The 27,496-nt window shown below is 36.9% G+C and overlaps 1 protein-coding gene and 1 pseudogene across 6 annotated transcripts in view; both read left to right on the forward strand.

Moving 5' to 3' along the window:
• The window catches only part of Rnls (renalase, FAD dependent amine oxidase), a 315,387-nt gene that overhangs the window by 34,534 nt on the left and 253,357 nt on the right, over window positions 1-27,496 (forward strand). The window lies entirely within an intron of this gene.
• Window positions 1,895-23,845, forward strand: LOC128094483 (cullin-1-like; annotated as a pseudogene).

Genomic DNA, 27,496 nt, shown 5'->3' on the forward strand with positions numbered 1-27,496 from the left:
AATCTGTTTGTTCTCTTTTCCTTTCCCACTGAGATGTAAAGATTTGAGTCTGCTCCACACTCTAACAGCAGCCATGAAGCCCCTGTCACCATTCCTTCCCCACCATAATGGAGCATACACTCAAATAAGCAAATAAATCCCTTCTCTCAGGCTCACTTCTCATCAGGTATGTGGTCACAGCCACAGAGTAAGTAATACTGTCCTCATTTTGGAGTTGCAGGTGACCAGGCATACCATTGCTTATTCTCGTTTCCCATCTGTGGTCTCAGCCAAATATAGGGAAATTTCCTACATGAGTTCCCCTCTGAGACCAGCTAGAAGATTATGGTGGTTCCAACATTAAACACATTTTGTGAATATGAAGCAAGCATTTGTGTACATTGTGTCCTTTTTTATAAACAAATCATAAGAAATATTTTCCCTGGTTTACAAAAGAGGAAAGAGAGACCTGGAGAAAGTAAGTTAACATAGCTGTTGAATAGTTTCAAGTTCAATTATGGCTTCCAGTTTTGCTCCAAACTTTAGTAATTGTATCAGTTCACCTGTGTCCCTTTTTATCCAGCACTGATACATGAGGATGTCTCTTGCTTGAGATGGATGCATCTGTGATACAGTTCTCTCACATCTTCATTCTTAATAGCCATACTCTTGATAGAGTAAGATGATTTAACTAGCATACCTGGCTTCTACCTAACTGAAGAAAATGCCATAGTGCTGCCTTGCTGGTACTTCCTCAGAACTCAGAACTACTTTTCATTCAGAGTTCTTTTATAGCAGAAAGACTTGAAAAGAGATATCAAAACTAGAGTTAATGTGAGAGGGGAAAAAAAGGAAAGCTAGAATTCACTGAATTGCATCATTATCACCAACTGAGTCATTGAATCAAATTAAACATTTTTCCTATCTGAACTGACAAAGACATTTTAAAGATAGAACACGTTTGAGAAGTAAGATGTTGGCTTTCAGGCACAAGTTCCCAACGATTCATATAAAATGTACTGAATTCAAAATTAGAAAGTATTGCTGTAATTACTAACTTAAATTATGGAATTTTAAGCATTAGGCTTAAAAGAGACAGAATAATAAAGGAAAGGAGAGGTCTCAGCATTTTTAACTGGATGAGCTCTTCCTAAGTTCATTTCTGTTTTTCATAACAGTATGTTATTTGAGAAGTTTTGCGCCATATCCCATCAGAGGATGACACATGCTGAAGCCGTTTCCTGAGCCTGACATGTTCTCATTCTGACTTGAATGTTTACTTTTAGAAAAGATACATTATAAAATAATTTGAGTAGCCAGAAAGGAACACATCTGTAATTTTAACTGGTATATTAGTCACAGTTGATTTAATGAAGCCTTTCAAATATTGATCTTTTCTAAATTTGCTATATGAAGTAGCCAGAGAAAATCACTATATTCAAAGCAGAGTTTACTCTATTTCTGTGAGTTCTTAGATTTTTTTCTTAAAAATTTATAATTTTGTTTGCCAAGTACATATGAAATTTTACTCTAGGAAAATGAATTAAAATCCTGTTTATTTTTAATAATGATTATTGATTCAGCTTTACTTTTACTTAAATGTTAAATTCATTTTTGCTATAAAATCTACATTAAACATTTTCTTTATGCTAGAAATTTTAAGTACAGCTGTGTCAAGAAACTTTTATTCAAATGTACTCAAAACAATTAGATGTCTATGTGAGATGATACTAATAGATGAGAAATATTCCTTATCATTTTTTAACAGTAAGAAGAGAAACAATTAGAGATCCGTGTGTAAGGATGGTGAGTGCTAAAGGGAAACAAAGCAAATTAGGTACATGAAAACCACGGGGATTTGTAGTCCACCTAAGCAGGGCTGTGGGGAAGTGGAGGAGATGTGACCTATGGACCTATGAGACTTTTTGATGGAATGTCCCAAAAGAAGGAGCTAGAAGCAGAAAAGCAGCAAGAAATGGCCACTGAGGCCATGTCTGGTCTGGAGAGAGGACAGTGGTGGGAAATGAAGCAGAGAGGAAACGGGCTGGTTACCGAGGGGTTTGTGGACTATGACAAAGACCAGGTTTTGTTCTGCATCAGAATGAGGAATCCTATGATCTCACTTGGATTTGAGGACCATTTATCTTATTGTATGAAAATTAGACTATAAAAAGTGCTTTCCATAAAGCACTAGAAAAGCTAGTTTATTTTTAATTGACAAGTTATCATATGTCCTTATGGGGACCCGTGTGGTACTTTAATATATGTATACATTATAGAATGATCAATTCAGAATAATATATCTCAATTTTTAGACATTTTCCTAATACCCTGCTATAAAAATCTTTCACAGACATAATCGTGTTATCAATACATACAGAATAACATGCTTTATTATATAAAACAGTTAGACCTTTTTACCAGCAAGAATCAAGTTTTGCTTTGTGTGGGAGATACCCAGTCCTACTGAAAATGGCATGTTAGAGATGGTTCTTCAGAGACATTTTTCTGTGAAAGATGGGGCAAAGAATTGGGCCGGTAGTTGGCAAATGAAGTAGGATAGGTTTTGCTGCATTGTTTTGTAGGTTTAAGATGGGTGCATTATGCTTGCGTGCCCATGGGGACAATCTATTAAAAGAGAGACAATCTAGTCAGGTCATAGAGAAGCAAGCCAGAGGTGTCACACACAGCCTGGTCTTGAGGAAACAGAATGGGCCTCTATTGGCAGCTAGGTACCATGAGGCAAAGGAAAGCCCATGAGCACAGGTGGAGGAGACTTGGAACCTGTGGAAGGAAGTCCTGTACTGAGTGATTTGTTTTCCAAAATCATTAGCTGAACTTGAAAAAGAGCTACAGATATTGAAGACTTGTTGAGAGGAGAGAGGAATTATACAGTCCCTTCACACTTGAGCTAAGTGGAAATTGGAAAACTGGGCAGCACCAGACCCTTTTGTGAGTTTCTTGAGCTCAGTATGAGACTAGGTCATCAGTCCTTCTTTTTTCTCTCTATCCTTTAGATCAGTGGTTTTCAACCTTCCTAACGCTGTGACCCTTTAATTCAGTTCCTCGTGTCATGGTAACCCCCAACCATGAAATTATTTCATTGCTACTTCATAACTGTAATTTTGCTACTGCTATGAATCATAATGTAAATACCTGATATGCAGGATATCTGATGTGTGACCCTCAAAGGGGTCACAACCACGGGTTGAAAACTGCTGCTTTAGATGCTTTAAATATTTGAATGAATAAATAAAAGAATCAAGAAGCGAATCAGCACTGTTTGTGCTGCCCGTGTCTGAGGTGTTTTTCAGTTTACTACTTAAGTGGTTTTAATTGGAATGCTTTATACCAAGCACTGCTTTCATTCTTGCGGTTCTTGTGATTGATAATTAAAATCAGCAGTGCTCTGAGTGCCATTTTTTTGTTTGGTGATATGAGGTAAAACTGAAACCTAGTTTTGAATATGTATATATGTGCATATATTTTACATATGTATAATTTTCATGTAAATGAAAGAAGAATTAAATGTTAATTTGGGGGCAATGTGGCATTCCTTCTTTATATATTTCTAAACTTCTGAGCTATGCTTAACCACTCACGAATCTGTTTATATTTACTCAGCCTATTCTTGGCCTGCCGTCTCCTCCTAGTCACAGGAGGGATGAAACTGAATAAAACATGGCTCCTACCTCTGAGTGCCTTGTAGCCATCTGGGTGTCAGGCTTTTTTAGAAGAGACATGTATACTGTTCCTTAGGATCCATAGAAGATATACTCAGTGTACTTAGGAAACTAGGTTCCTATATAACATCACATAGAATTATCACTGAAAATGCAGAATGTTTTGAAATTTATAAAATAAGAAATAAAACATGGGAAATTTAGCATACAACATACAAAATCTTCCTGATAGAGCATTTGTTTCTTATAGGGTCTGCTTTGTTGTTACTATAATTGAGTACTTTGTAGAATGATAATTAGAAATAATTATTATATTATTAAAATTGCTTGGCTTTTTTGCAAGATCAGTTGGCCTATGGGGTGGCTAACATAAACCTGTCAATACTTTGTTCAGCCTTCTGAGGCCCAGGGGACGCAGTACTCTTAGACTGCAAGACACAATACTGAACAGCAGGTGGCACCACATGTTCGTTCTTTTGAAAGCCAGTACCTCAGACCTAAGACGCTTTGCAGTGGTTCTCTGCAAAGATTGCAGGTGCATCCCAGGATTCTATTTTCCCTTTAGATTGCTATTTGCCATGCCTTGTTTGCCAAACAAGATACAGAAAATGAATAGGCTGTTTGCTAATGCATTTCTTAGCAGTCAAATTGTCAGAATAAACTCCATTGCTTAAGAAACAAACACAATTAGTTAATAGTTTGTCTGTATAGATTGTTGCTAGGGGGAAGTTTAACTGGACAAATGTTTTTAAAAAAATCTAATAGATCAAGGTTCTATTTTTTCCATAATAATCCCTCCGCCAAAGAAGTAATCTGCCAGTTTGCTAAGGTTCCAATGTAAACACAACATTGCACATATTGACTCAATAAATTGTGAGTTGATTTTGCTATGATTTTAATTATAGCTATTTGAATAAAATGACTCAGTGTCCAACAACTTCTTTATGTAGTTTCCTTTACATAGCATATACAAGAGAATATTTAAACTATACAAACTGTGGGGGGGGGCATGTGTGCCTGTTTGTGTATGTGCTTGTATGCATATTTGTGTATGTGTGTGTTTGTTAGTGTATATTGTATGTTTGTGTGCATGTGTATATATTCTTGTCATTGACCATCGGGTATTGAGATCACATCACTCCACATTTGAAATTTCATGTAATGTTATACTGGGGAAAACCCTAGGAACACAGTAGCTCTTATAAGACAGTTGATGTGTAGAGCAATTTCTCATCTGAGGCTCTTTGTCCCTACATGTGAACATCCTTTCATTTCTTCTGTTATGACATGTGCTGTCATAACAAACACCTGCTATTGAAGAACTTAGGAACAATTTGGTTTCATTTCACTCCCTTGGTGCTATCCATTCTTATATGGTCAGATGGGAATTTAGATCTTGAGTGAATAACTGTAGCAATTATGAGCATTTGATTGATGTAATGACATATAAGTGCATGTGTGCATGTGTGTGTGAGTGTGTGTGTATGTGTGATTGGTATTTGAATGGAGTTACTTGAACACAAGTTCAGAAAGTAAACATAAAGGCAGGTGAAGGCATTTTATTGTTATTTATAAGTACCTTGGTTATAAGTTTATATTTTTCTTTGTAAGACTAGATTTGGAAGAAAAAAAACAAAATCAGGATTCAGTTGAAAATTTAAAAATAATTGTGTAGCATGAATCTTAAAAGTTCTTATTAATAAAATCAAACCTGAGACCAATTACTGGGGTCCATGCTGGTAGATCAGAGAGACAGAACAAGCCACAGCTAACCTCACCTGGCCAACTTCTCAGCTGGTCTTGTTTCCTCAGTCTGGAAGCTTCTGAGTCCTCATCCCAATGGCTCTCAGCTGAACTGCTGTTCGAAAGCCTGAATGCTTAACCAGGCCAAATGCTTCTAGTTCCTGGTCCTCACGCCTTATATATCTTGCCTTTCTGCCATCACTCCCTGGGATTAAAGGCTCACTTCTTGGGATTAAAGGCATGTGTCACCATGCCTGGCTGTTTCCACTGTGTCCTTGAACTCACAGAGATCCAGAGGGATTTCTGTCTCTGGAATGCTAGGATTAAAGGTGTGTGCTACCACTGCCTATCCTTTATGTTTAACATTGTGGCTGCTCTGTCTCTGACCCCAGATAAGTTTATTAGCATGCACAATATTTAGGGGAATACAATACCACATAATTGTTTCTCTCTCTCTCTCTCTCTCTCTCTCTCTCTCTCTCTCTCTCTCTCTCTCTCTCTCTCTCTCGTTTATCTTTCAAGACAGGGTTTTTCTGTGTAGCTTTGGCACCATTCCTAGATCTCGCTCTGTAGACCAGGCTGGCCTCGAATTCACAGAGATCCTCCTGCTTCTGCCTCCCAAGTGCTGGAATTAAAGGCGTGCACCACCAACACTTTTTTTTTGATCTCTTTAATCTACTAAGAGTTTCTTGAGCTATTTTCTATTACCATGTAGTGCTCCAAGTAAATATTTCTTAGATAAATTTTTAATTGAATAGCAAAACCCTTAATATTACATGTTGCCAGGAATCAGAGAAAGTCATTTTCAGTCTTTGTTTTCAACTGCTCCATACCCAGAATTTACTTATATTGTGTTGAGGGATAGCAAAAACAGGTAACAACCCTTTTCTTCTGTCCCGTCATTAACCTTCCCATGGTGGCTGGAAAGATGGTTCAGCAGTTAAGAGCACATGTTCTCTTGCAGAGGACCTGGGTTCTGTTCCCAGCACACACATGGTGTCCTACAACCATCTATAACTCCAATGTCAGGGAATCCTGGGGCATTTTGGCTTCTGGGGACATCAAGCACATGTGCAATGCACGTATATACATTATTGGTGGAAGTATTAAGGCAACTCCACATAGTTAAAAGGAGGTTTATTTCGTGGGATAATTTACAAGTAAAGGGATAGGTCTGGGAGAGCTGGAGTTCAGTCCAGTGGTGTTCTCTGGAGAACTCTGCTCGGTCTACCTCCAGTGTCCAGAATCCAGGAACCCAAGAGAGCGAGCACATCCGGATCTCAGGTTTTAAGTGCTCCTGTCTTGGCCCCACCTAGTAGGCATGACAGTTGCCGGAAGCCTCAATGGGGGTAGTATTTCCAGTACAAAGCTGGAACAGCTACCCATACCATACATGTAGGCAAAACACTCATATACATAATAAAAAGAAATAAATCTTTTTTTTAAAAAAAAAGGCACAAATTGTTCTGTTTGCTTTCTTTTTTTTTTTTTTTTTTTTTGTTTTTCGAGACAGGGTTTCTCTGTGTAGCTTTGCGCCTTTCCTGGAACTCACTTGGTAGCCCAGGCTGGCCTCGAACTCACAGAGATCCGCCGGCCTCTGCCTCCCGAGTGCTGGGATTAAAGGCGTGCGCCACCACCGCCCGGCCTGTTTGCTTTCTTAATGGCTGGCAGAATGATTTTTGAAGTGTTATAAACACAACTTTCATTTCTATACAAACAGTTACTATCATACAATAAAGCCACTGAAGAATACAGGGGGGAATCTGGGTAGGATTTTTCTACAGATCTGCTGCTGCTGCTGCTGCTGCTTTTGCTTCTTTGACTTCATCCATTCATAGAAACCAATCCCAAATGGATAAAATACCTAAATGTAATCTAAAACTTCTATAAAGCTACTAGAAAAGTAAAAAATCAAGAGAGTGGAAACTCAGTGATGTCTGGGGTTAGTTTCTTGGATAGAACTCTGAAGGCACTGACCACAAAAGCAGAAACACATGAGTGAGCTTGCATCAGTCTTAGAAGTCCTGCCCAGGAAAAGGATCTGATTAAATAACAAAGAGACTACTGATACAATACATATATAATAATACATATATAAAATACATATATAATATAATTTCTTTTGACAGCAGGAAACATGGCTTCATGTTGGCATCTAGGCACTAGTAGAATGATATATACTATGCATTTATTTAATGAATGTTCTTTCAATGTGTGGAATAGGAAACTATGTCTAAGCTGCCATGATGTCACATTTCTGATACCTCAGCATTGAGGAGGCTGATGCAAGAGGATTATAATTAGTTCAAGGCTAGCCTGGGGTACATAGTGGGACTCTACCTTCAAAACCCAACAAGTATGTATAAAATGTGTGACTATATATGTGTAATTATTTAAAAGTCAGCACAACTAGTTATCTCATGAAGTTTACCAAAAGTGAGTTTTAAAATTTTATTTAGGTAATCTCTTAAAATAGCGAATATTTACTAAATGACACCAACTCCTCAAATTCTTTTCCTCAAATTCTTTACCTCAAATGCTTGGTCTACAATTATGGATTGGCCTGTTCATATGAATATAGCAAATAATTACCCTTTCATATTTGGAGGCATCCACTCAGACACATGACTAGTGACAAAATAAATTGGAGACAAAACCAGAGGAAACTAGTTTGAGGCCATGAGTAAAATTAAAATATTGTTAGCAAATAATACAGATAGTTTTATTTGATGTCTCAAGAACTGAAATGAAGATCATGTGAAGAATTTTCAGCAGTGTTTAGAGGGCACTGGAGTTAGGGAGTGTATTGAGAAGTACACTTTTTCACTTTGGAAGATCTTTTTAAAGGCTCTGATATTTATTTCCATATTGTCCATAGTAACTTATTCAGGAAGAATTTTTAAAAGTTTTTGTGGACTTCACTGCATAAGCTGCTCAGCAGGTAGATATTCAGCATCTGTTAAACTCCTGCATCTGAAGCAGCACACGTTACATTATTTAGATATGGTATCTCCTCTAAAAACGTAACAGTGTAGACAAGACAGACAAATGAGACTAGAACAACCAGATGTAATTAATTTCAACTGTGTAAACTTTAATGAGGCCTCAGCAAAGTCCCTTACTCACAGCCCCTTGTCTTTCAAATGAATTAGAAGATGAAAAGTCAACCTGGTCAGTTTGAAGGGCATTGTAGACGTATTATGCTAAACGTATTTAAGAAAATAAATATTACTCTCAGTTAAGCCTCTCAATTAATTTTGTTTACTATTACTACTACTACTATTACTACTACTACTACTACTACTACTACTACTACCATTGTTTCTTAGATTTTTTTTTTTTTTTTTTTGAGACAGAATCTTATCCAGTAGGCTGGCTTGAATTCACTATGTAGACAAGGCTGGTCTCAAATTCATAGCAATCGACTTCAGTGAGTCTACCAAGTGCCAGGATTATAGCCATGCTCATTTTCAGTTAAATCTTCACTATTGTTTTCATCATTGGAATTTGTAAAGAGTATAGTAGTTATTGGGAATTTGTGCTGAAGTCTTGGGTGACAACACTGGTGTCCTATATGGCAATTCTCAAGAGAGCCTCTAGCTTCAGCATGAGCAAAACTCTAGTATTGCGACCACTCTGATCTACAGCAGTGTTTCAGAATAAAAGATACCAAAGGTGTATAGCTCAGGGCTCATCTAGCAGGTGTAAGAGACAAAGTTTGATCCTCAGCTCCACAAATAAAATATGACATATCAATTTCTGTATTAGAGTTGTGTGTTATGCAGTGCTTTTGGTTGATGATTGGCTGCATGCACAGTGATTTTCCCACAGATTATAGTGGAGCTGAAAAGTTCCTTGTAACCTGTTAGCATTGTAGCCATGTTAATCTCAATAGCACAGTACATTACCCTCATGTAGGTGATGAAGCTGTTATAAACAAACCCTCTCTCAAGGTCTTGTGAAAGTACAGAAAGTACAACTGTGGATGTGGACAATAATAATTTTTATGATGATCATAAATAACGTTTAGTGTCTTATGTATTTTATAAACTGTACTTCCTATGATTGTTTGAAAAAGTACTTCAACTAATTAAAAGAACATTTCCTATAAACAGTATGATGTAGTTTTTTTTTTTTTTTTGCAACAGCCTCAAGCACATTATGTTAACTGTATCTCTCTCTGTCTTTCTCTTTGTCTCATTCTCTTTACACTTCCTTCCTTCCTTCCTTCCTTCCTTCCTTCCTTCCTTCCTTCCTTTCTTCCTTCCTTCCTTCCTCTGTCCCCACTCTTTCCTCCCCGCTCTTCTTTTTAGATAGTTTCTTGCTGCATAGTCCACTATGGCCTTGAACTGCCATTCATCCTGCCTTTGCCTCCAGAGTGCTGGGATTAAAAGGGTACACTGCCTCCACACCTGAAGAATTTAAATTATTGTTAGTAGTACTGCATTGCTGAGGATTAAACTCAGAGCACTGAACACATTAGGCAAGCACTCTGCCATCTCTAGCTCTTTTCTACATCTACTGATTGCATTTTATTGTCTTGTTCTTCACGACTCTAGGAACAATAGATTATATCTATATACACACATATATAGTTATAGATATGTAATATGTGTACATTATTATACTTATTTACGTGTATATATTACATATATACATGTATACCACATGTACATGTATTGCATAGCCTACTATATGGTAGGCTATACTATCTAGGTATGTTATGTATTCTGTATGTTTTCACAGTGGTGACTATTCATTTCTCAGAATGTATCCTCTCAATCCCCATGTTATAAGTGACACATGATTTACATGATTGTTTTGTAATAAATCTTCCAGGAAGCCCAATGTAGCATGGCACTCATATAATGCAGGGTGGCCTTAAATTCAAAATATGCCTGCTTTGGCCTCCTGAATGCTGAGCTAACAGGCATGAGCCACCCTGTTTAACCTACATATACTTTTGATATAGTAATGATTCTTTATTTGGATTCAAATTTTTAGGATTTATTTTCTTTCCTTATTCTACTTATGGTTGAAAGTAGCATTGATATTTATTTAAGATGTAAAACATGATGTTTTGGTGCACATATACATTATGAAGTGTTTACCACTGTAAAGCTAAAAAACACATAAGGTATTCCACATATAGTGAGCAATTTAGTCTTCACAAGAATTTAAAGATGAGGAAATTGATGATTAAGTTTACATGGCTGAGGGAACTGAATTTGTAATCCAGAGCACATGAATCCATGAGCCATATCTTAGCTGTTGCATCACACTCTTCATCGGTGTTTACATTGCTTCTCATACCAAAAAATTAGTAAGTAAGCAAATAAAAATAAACTGAACTATGGTTTGTCAGCTGTAGTAGAACTGTGGTAAAAAGGCAAAAAGGACAGTTTTCATTTTCTGTAGTTTGATTTCTGGTGTGCCAGTCAGAATAATCACTCCTCAAAGATGTCTGCATGTTAATTCCAGGAACTTGGCAATATGTTTTGTCATAGGGCAAACAAGACTCTGCAGATATAATTGTTAATGATTTTGAGATGGAAAGATTATCCTGTGGACCAAATGTAATCTGACAAGAAGGGAAGAGAAGGAAAAGAGTCAGAATCCAAGAGGGAAATGTGATGACAGGAGCAAAATTCATAGCAATTTGCCTGCTGGCCTTGAGATGGAAAGGGGTCGGCCAGCAGGAAATGGAGGAAGCCTTTGGAAGCCGGATAAGGTGAGGTCTGTGGCCTTCCAGAGTGTATCAGGAAAAGCACAGCTCTGTGGGACTGCAATTCTGTTCTTGAGAGATCTACGTCAGACTTCTGAATTGCAGAACTTTGAGGTAATAAGTTTGTGTTTTTTGTAGGTTCTGTGTTTGTGGTAATTTGTTAGAGCAGTAATAGAAAACTGATATAGCAGTTCATTCCATTGGAACAATGCTTTTTTAATTTATATAATTAAAATATAAAATAAAATATATTAATAAATATAATAAATTAATATAAATCAAATAAATATAATAAATAAAAATATAATAATAAAATATATTTTATTTTTAATTACAATATAATTACATCATTTCCCCATCTGTATCTTCCCTCCAACACCTCACATGCCTCTTCACGCACTCCCTTCACATTCTTGGCTTCTTTTTCTTTAATTATTGTTACACACAGAGAGATAAATCTATGAAAAACAACCTTCTGAGTTCATTTACTGCTACTTGTATGTATGTGAATGATTGTTTTAATGAAATTAGCTCATTCTCATGTGATTATGATAATAGTATTAAACACAACCTTTTCTGAGTCCTTTATGTAGGTATCTTTTATGATGAAAATTAGTCTGTGTGTGTGAGTGTGTGTGTGTGTGTGTGTGTGTGTGTCTTTCTCTTTCACTATTGCTAGTGCTTTTTTCCAGTTAATTGCTTCAGAGTTTATTTAGCAAAAAATGATAGCCTGCCTCATTGTAAGAAGGTTTTGAGAAAGTCATTGGGAAATTGCTAGGAACTTATGTAAGCATAGACTCTTTAATGAGATAATTCTCTTCCTTGTCTAGAAGAAAAAAGGGCTATTATTTCATAAAGGATTATTTATATGCATCTTCTCCATAATAGGGAAACCAAATACTTTGAAGTTTCAAAATTCAGATGTTTGATAAACATATACTTTAACCAAGATAAAATTTGTTTCACTTAGGATATTCCTGGAATCGGTATGTTAGTAGGTGCTGCATAACTTTACTAACTTAGACTATTTAAAGAGGTAGTTGTCTTTTAATTAAACAAGTTCAGGGTAGCATACCACTCGAATGTGCACATGCCAGAACAGGCAGGGGAAATTCACATCTACTTTCACTTCAGACTCCAGGGTTCAATATTGGATTAGTACTGCCATAAATCAGTATATAAAAAAGGAAAAACATTATAAAAGTAAATTAGAGGAAACTTAAACATAGACTGTGACCTCTCTAGACTCTATTTCAAGGCCTTGCTATCTTGTTTAGGACCATGCTTCAGAATAGTCAAATGAATAAAGCATATGTTCCCTTCTCCTTAACCTTTCATTTTCAACACAATAAAGGCCATGGATACGAGTCATGAACCCAGTTCAGTGAGTGTTTGCTGCACATCAGCTCCGAGGGCACTGTAGGCCTTCTACACGGCTTTTTTATGTTTTTGTCCATTTGTCTCTTGTCTAACCATTATTTTGGTTTCTTAGTAAGAAGTCGATTAAATCACAACTTGAAGCCTTTAAAGTAGTGTTGCTGGGTTTTCTTATACTTACTATTTAGAAATTTTATTTAACATACTCTATAATAACATGTCATAATTAAGAAAGATTTTCCACATTTCTTGCCTAGATGATTCCTAATTTATCACTGACATGACAGAATTTTATGAACCATAAATTAGACCACACAATTTCTTTTTCTCACATGAAGCCAGTCATTTGGGCTATTTTTAACTGTTACCATTATCAGCAGCTGCTCTGTGGTGCTGTTTTCTTTGGCTCACTCATTGTTTGGGGTAGGAAAGTCAGAAAACAGTGTCTAACAATTTCTAACAAAGTTAGAAAAAAGGGCAGAACTTCATTCTTCACTGTTGCTTGCTATGTAAACCAGTGAACTGTCTTCATTTTAACAGTTCAGAAATTTTAGCAGCCATAAGTTTAGAAGCTTGTACTTTTAAGTTCTCATTCAACTCAGCAAAGAGGTCAGCAAAACAGTTCAAAATATTCACAGTTGTTGGAACGTCTCCAAATGGGCAACAATGTTAAAATACTTTGATGAATTTATAAATGACATTGTTATCAGGTATAAGAAATGAATCTAGAGTTAATTGTATCTGTTTGATGAATAACACTCCAGAGTGTGTCTGAAACTCATTGTTCATTTGGGTACACTGAAGAATGGTGCATTTGTCCTAAATAGCTTCTCCTTCCAATAACCCAAGTAAGCGACTGAGGAGAACTGATACTTTTATGTTGCTGGACTTTGAAATAATAAACAGGTATGGGTTCATGAATGACAAACACTACTCTGTCTAGGAGACAGAACTTCTACTTTTTTGTGTATTCAGATGAAGAATGAATTTCAGGCTTCTTTCATGCTTTACATTGGAAGCAGGGCCATGGGGACGATGCTCTTGTACATACATAAGGAAGTTTTGAGCTGGTATTTCAAAATAAAGGCTTGAAAGATAATGTGCCATTTGTATCATGCAGTATCACATACAAAACTTGCATTCCCCCATGAAGCCATGGAACAGTCTCATTTGGTATCTGTTTAATGATTCAGAGGTACACTCAGTACCTCTGCTATTAGCAACTTGTCTGAATTGAATATCCCTTGCCACAGTACTGTCTTACTGTGGAAGCCCCTTTCTTAGCTACGGCTATTCTTTTGAACTCATTGATTCTACAGTATTTAGCACTCATCCTGGTTAGTTTTTTGCTGGCCTGACATTGACTAGAGTCATTTGGTAAGAGGGAATCTTAATTCTGAAAATGGCCCCACCAGATTGGCCTGGTGAATGACTGGGGGTATTTTCTGATGTGGAAGGTACCAGCCCACTGTGGGCTGTGCCTTCCCTGGGTGTGTGTCCTAGGGTGTATAAGAAAGCAGACTGGAAAGCCATGGGGAACAAGCCAGTGATCAGTGCTCCCAGAGCCTCTACTTTGGTTTCGCATCCAGACTTCTCCCTTGAGTTCCTGCCTTGATTCCCTCAATAGACTGGGGGGTGGGGTATATAAGTCAAATAAATACTTTCCTACCAGAGTTGCTTTTGCTTATTGGGTTTTATCACAGCAGTAGAAACCTAAGACAGCAGCACCACAGCATGTAGTTGGTGTAGTAAGTCATTCCTATGGTCACTTACCTTATCTAAATGTTTGATCTTCACTGGCTAGAATATGGATGTAATTTTTAATAAGCTAAAATTTTGATAAAAAGAGGAGAGAAAGAGAGGAAAACTATAAACAAAAATCTGCTGATAGTGCATACACATTTCAGAGTCTGAAAATTTGCCAAGATGTTGAAACAGTGCTTAATTTTTGTCATAAATTATACAATGAGAATGGCAAAAAAAAGTATGAAGTGGCATTTAAGAAATTTCAGAAAGATGAGGACTTACAGATTAGAAAACTTAAAAATGTTTTAGATGAATTTTTCTCACATGTAGGTGTTCATTTTTGAGATTTATCCATATTTCTACAATGTACTTCCCAAATGAGAACAGCAAGAACTTGGAATCCTGTAAACTGGGGAAGAGAAAATGGGTTGGGGAGAGCTTAGAGCATGGGAGGGCTCAAGGAAGAGGCTGGTGCCTCATCAAGTCAGCAAACAGTATGAGGAATTTGACTGGAAATACTGAGCAAAAGGGCTGTGTGATTGACATGTGTGAACAAAGGGAACCATGAGGAAGTGGGGATACACAAGCTGTGGTCAGTGAAAATAAGCCTACTTCTTTTTAAACACCCATTTCCAAAAAGGCTCCTATAGATTTTTTTGTTTTATTTTTTCTTTACTGTGCATTGAACGTAGGTCGTTACTCATAGGAGGCAAGTTACTACTGAGCTCTAGTCATACTTCTTTTTTTTTTTAATAGAGTTTCACTGAGTTTCCAGCCTCTCCTTGAACTTGCTATCCTCCTGCCTCAACATGGCTAGTAGCTGAGATTGTAGGCCTGTGTCACCAGGCCAACAAGAAATGATTTTATATTATTCTAGGGAAATGTATTAGAAAGTCTCTTGAGATGCCTTAGCATTTTTATTGTATTTTGTGATTACATTTGAAGATCCTGTTTATCTTATTTCTTATAAAACTCTGAGGGAAGCCTTCCAAGGACTTCACTGCTCTCCGGGCCCTTCATAATTAAATCTGCCTCTTGAGCAATAATTTTAGTATCTATTATCAGTGCTCAGGCCCCTGGAAGCTCTGCAGCCTCCCAGCTTTGATATCACTTGTGGTTTGCAGACTCTCCAGCAGTGCTGTCTAGTGCTCCTGAAAATAGTTCCTAAATGCTTTGCTAATTTATACTGACTGGAATGGGCCCATCTTTTCCTAGCAATTGAATTTGGCAAATTAATCATTTAACCTTTTCTGCTCCATGCACAGGCCTCACTGTGGGGTCATTAGTGTCCCACCAAGTGTCACTTCATCTTTACAGAAAAAAGTCAGGTCTAGAATTATGAATGTGTAGTAGAAGAATTGCACTCTGTCTTTGTAGATAAACCAAAGCAAATAAGACTATTTCTTTCCAAATATATTTAGTGAATCCATAGGAGAAGTCAAAAGGGAATTCTATGCTTCTCCACTGTTTATTTCCAGGCATGATCTAAGCTCCTTGGCTTCTTTCTCTTGTCACTGAAAGTTTGTATGGGTCTAAACACTCATGCTTCTTCCCCTCAGCCTCATACTTGCTCTCAGAACTGATTGCAAGACATTTGGTCTAAACACTTAGGCTCCTCCTTGGTTGTGAGTGACAGTTCTCCATTCATTGTACCTGAGAATTTCTAAATCACAGGGATCTGCTTTTAATCAAGCCGTGTCACTAAGCTGAAATTTGCTGAAAGAGAATCCCAAAGGTGCATAACTACACCTCCATGCAAAATACCAAGCTGTCTCTCTTTCACCTGCCTCCTGGGGATGCTTTAGCATATCTTTGAAATGAGCTGTGGAAGATAATGTTCTCTTCATTCCTCTCACACACCCATGAGGGATACCAGACTGTGAGGGCAGCTTCTTTCTCTTGAGACCCCCCAAATGAACACTAAAAGCAGGAAATCTTTGTCCCCTGTATTTTTTCACAGCACAACATAAATATTTCTCTTTGCCTGAAGGGTCAATTTGACCTGGACCTGGCCTCGACAAGAATCCAGAAGCTTAACTTTAGAGGCTAACAGAACTGGCTGTTAAAAGCTAATTGTCTCCTCAAGCTAAAGGAGGTTAGAAGTATTCCTCCTTAAAACCCTAATAATCTAGCCCTGACTTCCTGGTTTCCTAATGCAATGCAGCACAATCTGGTGTCAAGCCAGTTCTTGGGTCATCCAGAAAAGGCCCTCTGCTCCTTCTCCTGCTGCCTATTGAAAGGCAAAGAGGGTATCAATAAAAATGATGTGTAGAATTCAGGTATACTGGGTATGCTTCATTATGTTTTAGCATGCACTTGATTTCAAATAACTGAGAACAGCCAGAATCTGTCAAAAGAAACACAAAGTGAATGAATTACATGGCAATGAAAAAGTTAAAATATGTACATCAACATTGTCCCTTTTAATCCTCTAACTAGTATTGTTGTGGTTGTTCTTTCCAAGTATTAAGCTTTTAGTTTAAACTTAGAAAACTTGGAAAATTTATGAATTGCTTTATATCCCATTCTGAAATATGCAGTTTCAATTATTTTCTCCATTTATAATAGAAATGTCCAGGCTATAGTTTTCGCAGTCAACAGTTTTATCATGTATGAAAAAACTGCAAATTGGCATTTCTAAAATGCAAGCCATATATTAGAATGTTTCTTTCAGGCCACTGAAGAAAATTACCTTCTTTGTGAAGTAAGGGGAAATGTATGGTCACCATATTATATCAGATGTGATCATGTTGAGATAGACACCAAGGATTTCACTGTGGATGTAGCTCACAGGGCATAGTGCTAGCCTAATATTCCAGCAGCCTTGGATTTGGTCCTCAGCTGGGGTTTGGCTTAAACTGGAATGGTAGAGTTACATAGACCTGTAATCTAACCATTTCAGAGGTGGAAGAGAACGATCAACCTCAGTCAGCTCTAAGCCATCTTGTCTCGAACTCAGAAGAAAACTAGGGTATCCGAAACTCAATTTCTGATATGATACAGCAAATTTTCCTTCTTTCTAGCAATTTACCACACAAAGCACTTAAATTTGTAACATATGAGAAATTATGTGTGGCATACCTATAAAATAAAAAAAACTTGTGTTTTCTAGTGTTCATAACTAGTTTATCAAATGTAGGATTTTTAAAGGAAATTTTACATTTATCCCACAATTCTCAAAATACTTTAAAATATACTATTTTTATTAATACTTCAAGAAGTTCCTACATGCATAGAATGTATTTTGATAATTACCCTTCATTCCTTCTACTACTTGTTCCAGATCCATGTCCCACAACTTCCTCTCCTTCTTCCTCCTCTTTTTCCTTCCTTCCTTCTTCTCCTTCTTCTCTTCCTTCTCCTTGTCCTTCCTTCTTCCTCCTCCTCTTTCTTCTCCTCTTTCTCCTTTTTTTTTTTTATAACCTACTGAATCCAAGTTGTACTAGCCCTATAGCATGTGGCTGAGGAGCCATATACTGGAGCATGGTCAATCTCTCAAGGACCACACCCCTAAAGAAAACTGACACTCCGTCCCCTAGGAGCCATCACCTGTCAGTAGCTCCTAAGTTAGAGGCATGATCTCATGAGCCTCTTCATCCTCAGTCCAAAGTGTTAACTGGCTTGATCTTGTGCAGGTTACTACAGCTTCTGTGAGTTCTTGTCACGTACAAATATTCTTAGATTACATAAGAATAGATTTAGGAATTTGAAAGTGCTCTGTAAAAATTCTTCAAATTTCCACATGCTTTGAAATGCACAATTAATATCACAGGAATGGTCCAAATATTTTCCACCCTACTAAAACTTTTCCACTTCCAAGGGGAGAAGATTTTAATTTGCTTGCAGATATTCAAGAGAATAAATAATATTCGTTAAAAGCAATTCTAGAAGGGGACATTTCAAAATACTTAAAATAATAGTAACAGCATTCTTTTTGAGGAGCATTAATTTTGTAGAAATGGAGTCCCCTGGATGCCTTAGTCTTTACAAGTTTGTTTGGTACTTTGACAGTCATACTTCTAAGGACAAGGTAAAGGATGCTATGCTTTTAGAAAATTTCATTTCCTTGCTTGCCAAGATAATTGCTTCTCTAATCACCTCTGTTTTAGCTTATGGCATACTTGTCATTGATCTTTGGAGGGATGTGGGATCTTGTAGTTTTGCAGGATAGCATGGCCTTTTGTGCCAACTTTCCTCATCTATGGCAAATTACTGGAGAAAATAAGCTTAAAGGAAGAAAATTTTATTTGGGTCCACAGTCTCACAGGTTTCAGACTGTATTTGAACAGCTCTGTTACTTTGGGCTCAGGCAAATGCAAGCATCATGACATGATGAAGAGTCAATGGTGAGACAAAGTTAGACATCGTTTGGTGGCTAGGAAGTAAGGAGAGACAAAAGAAGGTGCCAGGAGTCCAACACCCTTTTCAAGGATACTTCCCCTCAGGAACCTTTCTTCTAGTAGGTTCCACCTCTTAAGCCTTCTGCCTCCCAGCAATACCACAGGCTGGCAGCCAAGCCTTTTGTATGTGGATCTTTACAGAATATTTAAAACCCATACCATGACACACACTATTGTTGTTTCCTCATAGCCCTTAAAAAAATAGGTTCTTTAGTAGTAAAAATATGTCAGCAAAGTAAAATTTCACTAATTGTGAGAAAAAGCCTAAATCTTAAAAATTGGATAATTATTTTAAATCTTTTTTTGTCACAGTACCTTTTATATTTGAAATTATAATGGCATTATTCTGATGAAAGTGACATCTAATTTAATTAGTTTAATATAACTTTTTAGTTTATAATTATAAAATTTATAGCACAATGTCTTGTCTATAAATTGTTAAAATCTATTAATGACATAAATGAAAAAGTTTCAGTTTAGTTTTTAGAAATTACCAATTGATTAAAATATCATTACATCCTTTCTGTTTGTCCCTCTCCTCCCTCCAGTTCCTCCCACGTGCCCTCCCTTCATCTCTTCCCATATTCCCCTTACTCTCTCTCTAATTCATAGTCTCTTTCTTTGATTATCATGGTTACACACACATATGTAAATACAACTTATTGAGTCTGTTTAGTGTTTCTTGTTTATGTATGATTTCAAGGCTGATCATTTGCTATTGGATAACCAGTTAGGAGTCTCATCTCTGGGAAAGATTGATTATCCCTCTCTGTAGTTCTTTGTCTAGGGGTGGTGACCCCTGAGATTGCCCCCTTCCACATTAGCACCTCTATTTGTGTTTCCATTGTTCAAATCTTGTTTAGACAGTCATACTGTTGAGGTACCATGGCTGTAGCGTCCCTGTAATACCTAGGAGACACAGTCTCTCAGCAGATGTTCTAGACCTCTGGCTCTTATAATCTTTCTGCTTCCACCTCCATCTTATGTGATAGTCCCTGAGCCTTAGTTTAAGTGCAGGAGCTTGTTGATGATGTATCCATGATGGGGCTTGACTGCTTATTTAGAAGCTGTCTTGATGATTATTTAAAAGTAAATAAAGATGTAATTTTATGATCTTATTTTGAGTAATCAATTTTTTAGTATACACAGTTTTTTACATTGATTCTAAAATCATGAACCTGAAACCAGTTTTAAGAAAATATTCAAGACAGGTGGTGGTGGTGCATGCCTTTAAAACAAGCACTCCAGAGGCAGAGGCAGGCAGATCTCTGTGAGTTCGAGGCCAGCCTGGGCTACATAGTGATTTCCAGGAAAGTCACAAAGCTACACAGAGAAACCCTGTCTTAGATAGATAGATAGATAGATAGATAGATAGATAGATAGATAGACAGACACAGAGAAAACCTGTCCTAAATAGATAGATAGATAGATAGATAGATAGATAGATAGATAGATAGATGAATGAATGAATGAATGAATAAAAGAGAATATTCAATATATCTGTGTTAAAGCTAAGTTTGGTATTTATAGAGGTTAACTCATGGCTTATATGTACTGAGAATTCCTGTGCTTCCAGGTACCACATTACCTTTACTAGATGCTGAAGGCAATGTGGTAGAGAACCAGATACTGTCTTCTTTACAAGTCTGTACTGTATAGTTCCTGTGGGGCTACAGAGAGAATACACAGAATGAATGGCTGTAGCACCCTCACTCTGAAAGTCTGGGTCCTGTTCTTTGCCTAGAAAGATAGTGAATTTGAGCTAAAGTCTCTAATTTCATTCCATATCAGAGTTTAATCTATCATTTTCTGCATTTTTATTATCATCTTCATTGGTATAGACCTAGCCTTCAAATTATTAGTGTTGTTATTGTAGGATATTATATGTAAAAGTATTTTGTAAGCTGTAAGAATTGTTAAACTGGAAGGTAGCTGTTACTAAGGGAAAAAAAAGGTCTATATGTACAGAAAGTAGAAAACAATATAGACTTGTATAAGTGAGTAGATCATAAGGAAGTAGCTAATAGGTTAAATTCTGTTCCAGGGGATGATGCTCTCTTCTGGTATTTGTGGGCACTGCATGCACATGATGCACAAAAACACATAAGCAAAACATCCATAATTATAAAATAAATTAATCTTTTAAAAATAGCTAAGCAGAAGGCCTTTTAGCTTTTTTTTGCCTGACATCAGTGGTTAATCTATCGCTTGTCCACCTCACTAAGTCTTTGTAGAAACCATAGTTTGAGTTGCTGTGGTTTAAGGCTTGAATTTTGAGGTGGCACAGAAGAGTCACCCCATTAAAGAGAGACAAGATACTCAATATTGCTTATAAAGTCACTCTACCCTGTCTGGCCACCTCCTTTTAGGAAAAGTGATGCCAAATAGTTAAAAGACCCAGTTAACGTTGTTTCATAAATCTTTTCCATAAAGGCAATGGATAACTTCTGTCAGAAACCTAAGTCAGCAGTCAAAGTCTGATGTGGGACCTTGAGTGTGAAAGTTGGAACAAGGCAAATGACAGAGCCAATTCCGACACACTCTCCCATCTTCATAATTATCGTGTTGTTTTACTTTTATTTTAAATGCCTCACTCCATAGGTAAGCCTTTTAAAAATTATGATGCAACTGGATATATTCAAAACTCAAAAGAAAGACAAAAAGTTAAATCACTGTTCACTACTATTGTATTTCACTAGGAATGTATACATTTTTTTTCCTTTCCTCAAAGCCTTCCTTTAAACTCTTATGGGATTATCTCTGAATGCAGGCATTACATGAGTTTTGGGTATTGTTGTTTGGTTGGTTTAGTTGGGGGGGGGGGTTGTTTTGTTTTTCAGAGAGAGAAATGCTGATCAAAACCAACCATGGTAGAAATGCCTTCTTTTCTTAGGGGTTAATGAGGTCATTTGGGGTTTTGTGTTGTTTTTTTAGGTCTTGCAGATTTTAAGTCTGAAGACTAACTGCAGCTGTTTCTAGTCATGGCTTTTAAATAAAACTCTTTCTTAGTTATAAGCATTTAAAATTCAGCAAATTTTGGGGCTGAGCATCAACTTTCCCTTATATGCCTTCTTTGACATTCATGTATCTGTGGGAGTCATGGTAACCTCCAAAGGCAGATTACTTCTGGTAGACTCATATCTGAGCAGATAAAAGCTTCACCTTGCTTTGTACGTCCTTGCTTTGGATGGCATGTGTTGTTATTATATATATTTTGGATAATATGTATATTATTTTAGATGGTATATGTTGGGTACTGGTCTACAGGGCAGTAGGTAATTTTAGCTGCCTCCCTCACCAAGACTTTTAAGGTGAGCTCCTCTGCCCTAGTTGCCCATGGTAGCTAGTCTGCAAGGCCATGCCACTCTCTATACTTAAAGGACATGCTTTCGGAACTGTTGTGAATGAATTTGAAATGATAAATATATCTTCAACTAACAGAGAATTAGCTGTGTCTGGATCTAGGATGACTGCACTGAAGAACTTCCAAATGTTACTCCTAAGGTCATCATGTACTGAAGCAGATAAGTCTTGACCACATCTGAGATGTCCTCAGAGCAGGAATCCAACAGCTGTACACTAGATACAGTGTGGTGCAGTCCACATGAAGGAAACACTACACTCACGTTGATAACTACTGTACTAGTGTAATCAATCTCCCTAAGCATGGGGCATGGGGGAAGCTGGAGTGCTTCCTTCCAAGTTTAAAAAAAAATAATAATAGACACCTGCAGGAGCTTGGTTTGCTGGTTTGAAACTGTACAAACAACTTCAGAAATTTTTGAAAATTTACATGACAAACATTATAAGGAGAGATGATCTGATGGATGTGGGTGTATTGAACTTCTGTACTCAGTGATGAGAGGATTTCTAATTCTTCAGCAAAGTGCTGGATGGAATCTGTGCCTACCTCAGTACCCCTTAGGTTCATCATGAATGTGACAGAGGACAAAAGGAGTCTAATCCATTCACTCGCATTGATGACTTGGAGAGATTGTCTTTTCAGGCCATTGAATAAACAGGTAGCATGCTATTTAAAAACTGTTTGAAAAGTAAGAAGTGGTGAAACCATCAATACCAGACTGATTAGTGGTGGAGTATAATCTTACATGTAACTGGACTGAATGAAGATCATGCATTTGCAAAGGACCCTACATTTTAGTGCATAAAGGATCATTTGAATTGCAAATTTTAGTTGATATAGAGAGACTTTACAGCAGAGAGAAGACTGACTTCCTGCACCAGATCTCAATTGTTGAATATATAGGAAGGCAGAGGTTGTCTGGAACAATGGAGAGTATGGGTTTACCTTCTGGAAAGCACAAAAGATGAGAGAGCATGGAAATGTGAGCAGATCCCCATCAAACCATATTTGGAAATTTTTAGGGTTTATTGAATGCTAATAAGGCTGAAGATTTGGGCCACATGTAAAATATTGGGTTTGGAATTCAGGATGGCCTAGGAGAATAAAAAAAAAAAACTACTGGATATAGATTCATAATCAGGATAGTATATCAATTGATAAGTATAAATAAGCTGATTTTAAATGACCCAAAATGTGCATATAGATAATACTGGACATTCATGAAAAAAAATAAGCATCCTTTGGCTTCATGTCTGAACTTGATAAAGCTTTTGCTTGCTTCATAAATTATAATGCAGTTACCAAAAAGGCCCAGCCATCCAGTGACCACCCTCCCCCTGCAACCTGGATTGCTTTCTTGATACTATTAGTACTTGTTGAAGCAAAGTTCTAACAATTCAGAAGAGGAGGAACTAGAAGACACCCCAGTCAAGTGGTGGTCGTCTTCAGGTTCCTAGATAACAGATGTGTTTCAGAAGTTCTTTGCAAAGACACTGCCCAGGAGACTTATGCATCAGAACACTGTGATGACGCTGAAGCCAGCATGATCTCCAAGTTAAAACAGGATTGTGGTTTTGAGAATCCCCCAAACTTCAGTCCATATTTCAAAACTTTAGTGTAGGTGAAGATTTGAATGGATAATTCAAAAAGTACCTTACAAATTCAGAACAGCTGGACCCCTGTGTCAGCACTCATGCCTGGGTTCTAGACTGTGGACTGGCCTTTTTAGCAGTCTTTCACAATCACCTTGCTGTTTGAGTTAAACCGCACTTATCAGTGATATATAGCTTTCTATACCAGCCATTACAATGACAGAAGATCCACATGATTCTATCAACTATTGAAGGAAAATTTACTAACTCTTTCCAAAAGGGCTTCAGGGGCTGGGGAAATGGTCTGGTATACAAGAGTGTTTGATTTGCAAGCATGAGGATGTGGGTTTATATCTTCAGCACCAAGTCAAAAACTAGGCACTGCTGTGTGTGCCTATATGCCCAGTTTTGGGAAGCAGTCAGGTGGATACCCAGAGTTTGCTGACCAAGAGGCTAGCCAGCTGAAGCAAGAACAGTGAAGTGCTTAAAGTATATTACATTGGTACAATGTGATACTACACAGAAGAAAAACAGAACTTCTAAATACCTATAGTACCCACATAACTCTCAAACCAGAGTGAAAAAAAGCAAACAAACTAAATACACAAGAGCATAGAGTATTTGATTCCGTTTATGTGAAATGTAAAAACTACTGTGTGCTATTAGAAGTCAAGGTAATGTTGACTTGATGTAGAAAGATGAAAGAGTTAGTGACAGGGAGGAAGGAGTACACGGGGAACTTTTCAAGTCCTAGTGTGTTCTCTTTCCTGATTAGGATCCTGGGAATGTTGGAGACCCAGCAGGAGTCACCTTGGTAAACAAATCCATCAAGATGTGTACTTAACTAAGCATCCAGTTTTCTAGCAAAAGGCTTAAAAGTCAGGGGAAAGATGTTATTGATGATAATTTTATAGTGTAGTTCTTCAAATGTAGGGTTCCCAGGGGTATTTGGAAGAGAAACAAAGAATGATGTCTCTTAGAACTTTTTGCATTCTGCAAAGCTCTGGAGTTTCAGCAGTGGAAAACTTTAATTGGTGGTCAGGGATGATTAATGCAGCACAACTGGGTACAAGTAAGGGATGAATTGATTCATTTTTATTTGCACAGACATCTTTTCAGTTTATTTTCACATGATTGGAAATAAAACATGCTACTAGTTTTCCATAGCAAATTACATGTTGGTCCTTTCAGACTTGTCCTCAAAACACTGCCAACGTTTTGGGTGCTGCTTCAGATGACAGCTGTTAATCAGGTAGCCAGTCTTTTGATTAACTATAGTAGCATGCAACCCTCAGCATGGAAGGTTCACTTCTCCTCTGTTTTAAAGTTAGATTAAATGGTGTTGGTGTCCATCTTTACAGACATGAAGTGCATTAGTCCTGAGCTGTTTTGCTTTGGTTGGAGGCTAGCTGGTAGGAGCTGTGGTCTTGGTTTTACACAGGGAGGTGCAGGGCCGCTCAGAGAGACCCTGTGGCTCTCTTCTGCAAGGGTTAAGTAAAATAACTGTATTGTTTTCAGCACTAACTAGCCACAAGTATTCCTTCTCAATGAGAACGTCAGTACATTTCTTAATCATGGGGACCATAGGTTTGAACCTCCAGGGCAGCTGAGTGAGAACTTCACTAAGTAACTGCTGGTATTTTAGGACCTTCCTCATTTTCAAGATTCTCATGATGGCTAACTAAAAACAGAGTTCACCTAGCACATTTTCCTCAAGTTTTCCATGGTGTTTGCCATGCTCTGTTGGAGTATTTATTTGTTGTACCAGGTTTGAAGTTTCTTAAGGCTGTAGTCACATCTTGTTCTTTTTGTATCCTCTTTAGAATTCATGGAAATAACTTATATGAAATAAAAGCTTAATAAATGGTTGCTAAATTTTACTTTTGTTCCCAAAAGAAGAAATTATTAAAAATAATACCATAAAATAGATTATGAAGAAAGGAATGATTTATTATTCCCATAGGAGCAAAGTATTAAGTATTTCTATTTCAAATGAAAGATTCATTTTTAGCTATAACTATTGGTATATCATCAAATAAAGTATATAGCAACTAAAATATTCTATGATATCTTTAATTAAATAATATCATAGATCTGATAAAGTGTTTCTTATTATATCATTTACAGTTTCTATGTAAGTATGACAATGCATAAATAAAATGTAAAGACGTAAATTAGATTATGTAGTTAACAGAAATGCAAAGGCAGTCATATATATCGATTCAAATTGACAGTAAATTCTCTTCCCCCTAAAAAATTTAAGGAACTTAGGTAAATGAATTTTATAATATAATGCTTGAAAATATCTCCAGTGAATGTCAAACTGATGCTTTTATTCTTAAGAGAGATAACAGTTGGGAGACAAAAGCAATCCAATGTAATTTAAGTATGTCCATATCTTCTTGTAGGCATGCTCAATGTTTGGCTTTAGAGGCAATTGTGATTTTGCTTCTGGGAATGAAGAGCTGATTTGAAAATTTCTGCATTCACCATCTATTTATCCAACATAAACCCATGCAGTACAAATAGATTTTACATGAAAGTAAAATGTACTTATTCCATTCTATTTAATATCTGGTTGTGAGAATACTTCACATTCATTGGAGAGCCATGAGAAGTATTATCACTGCACTGGAACAGGCTTATAAAAGGGATGTTTGCCAAAAGTTGTGCACTGGTTTATTATGTGTGATTATGTGAAATTTACTTAAATTAATAAAGGTGGCAAAAATTCAGCACTGGCAAGAGATATATAGCTATTATTGAGTAGCACAGAAATCTGTGATGTGGCCAGGTATAGAGACTACTTATGTGGCTAAACTCAACCTAGGGGAAAAAAAGCATTGATTTTTGTACTTGGAATGTCCTTGCTCTCTCCAGCAGCTTTTATCTGGACTAAATGGAATTATAGTGCACCTAATGCAACATGGGTTTTTCAAATGCTCTGATGAATTCAATTCACCATCAAGATAAAATACAAACAACTTATCCAAAGGATGAATCTAGAAATCATGCTTTTGTACTCTCCTCTCTTCTTGTACTCTTGCATGACCTTCTGATTTTGTGGTTCTCTTTGTGGCCCTACAATACTTATTAACTTCAGGAATGCTGATAAAAGAAGGCTAACTTCTGATGTCCTTCTGTCCCTCATGTAATCACAACAACCAAAATCAGATATTGTCCTCCAGTCCTTACTAATTGAATACAGTGGCTATCCACTTTCATAAATATTTCTTAATTTTTGCATCAAGCATTGGAACCAGTGTCTTTAGGAATGTTTACTGGAAACACATCCTCATTTTGCCTTCCATTACATGATACTTACTCTTTTCATTTTTAAAAGCAAATTCTCATTTTGTTTTCTTTGTTAGGGAGTCAGCCACCATGCATTTCTGTCAGCCATGTGTTATTTCATTACCTTCTTTGATGATCCTATCTTGGAGCTCTCACTCTGTTCCTATGGATTTATCACATACTTATTAGGAAGAAGGTTTTTCTGAACAAGGCTTATTCACCCAGAACCAAGGCCACACCTTCTAAGAATATAATACATTTTTAGTTATGCAAAGACTAAAGGATTATTATCATCTAGCTGCAACCACTGTAAGATGTATTAAAGGTTGTACTTAAGAGAAGCAAACCATTTAAAAGAAGTCAGACAGGAGAAGCAATGGTGAGTTTAGTCAGATTTGTAGAAGTATTTCATCACTGATCAATCATGATAAACAAATAGCTCTTTCATGGCTTTTAAACTAAAACACCAAACAAAATTTGTACATATATTTGACCAGTAACTAACTTTGGAATTCTAAAAAGAGGTAAGTAAAATTACAGATTCTGAGGTGACAGTAACAAAAATAAATAAATGAATAAATAAAACTTGGAAT

This window comes from Peromyscus californicus, unplaced genomic scaffold, assembly GCF_007827085.1.
Source record: "Peromyscus californicus insignis strain IS unplaced genomic scaffold, ASM782708v3 Scaffold_4__1_contigs__length_199733344, whole genome shotgun sequence".
In the NCBI taxonomy this organism is placed as follows: domain Eukaryota; kingdom Metazoa; phylum Chordata; class Mammalia; order Rodentia; family Cricetidae; genus Peromyscus; species Peromyscus californicus.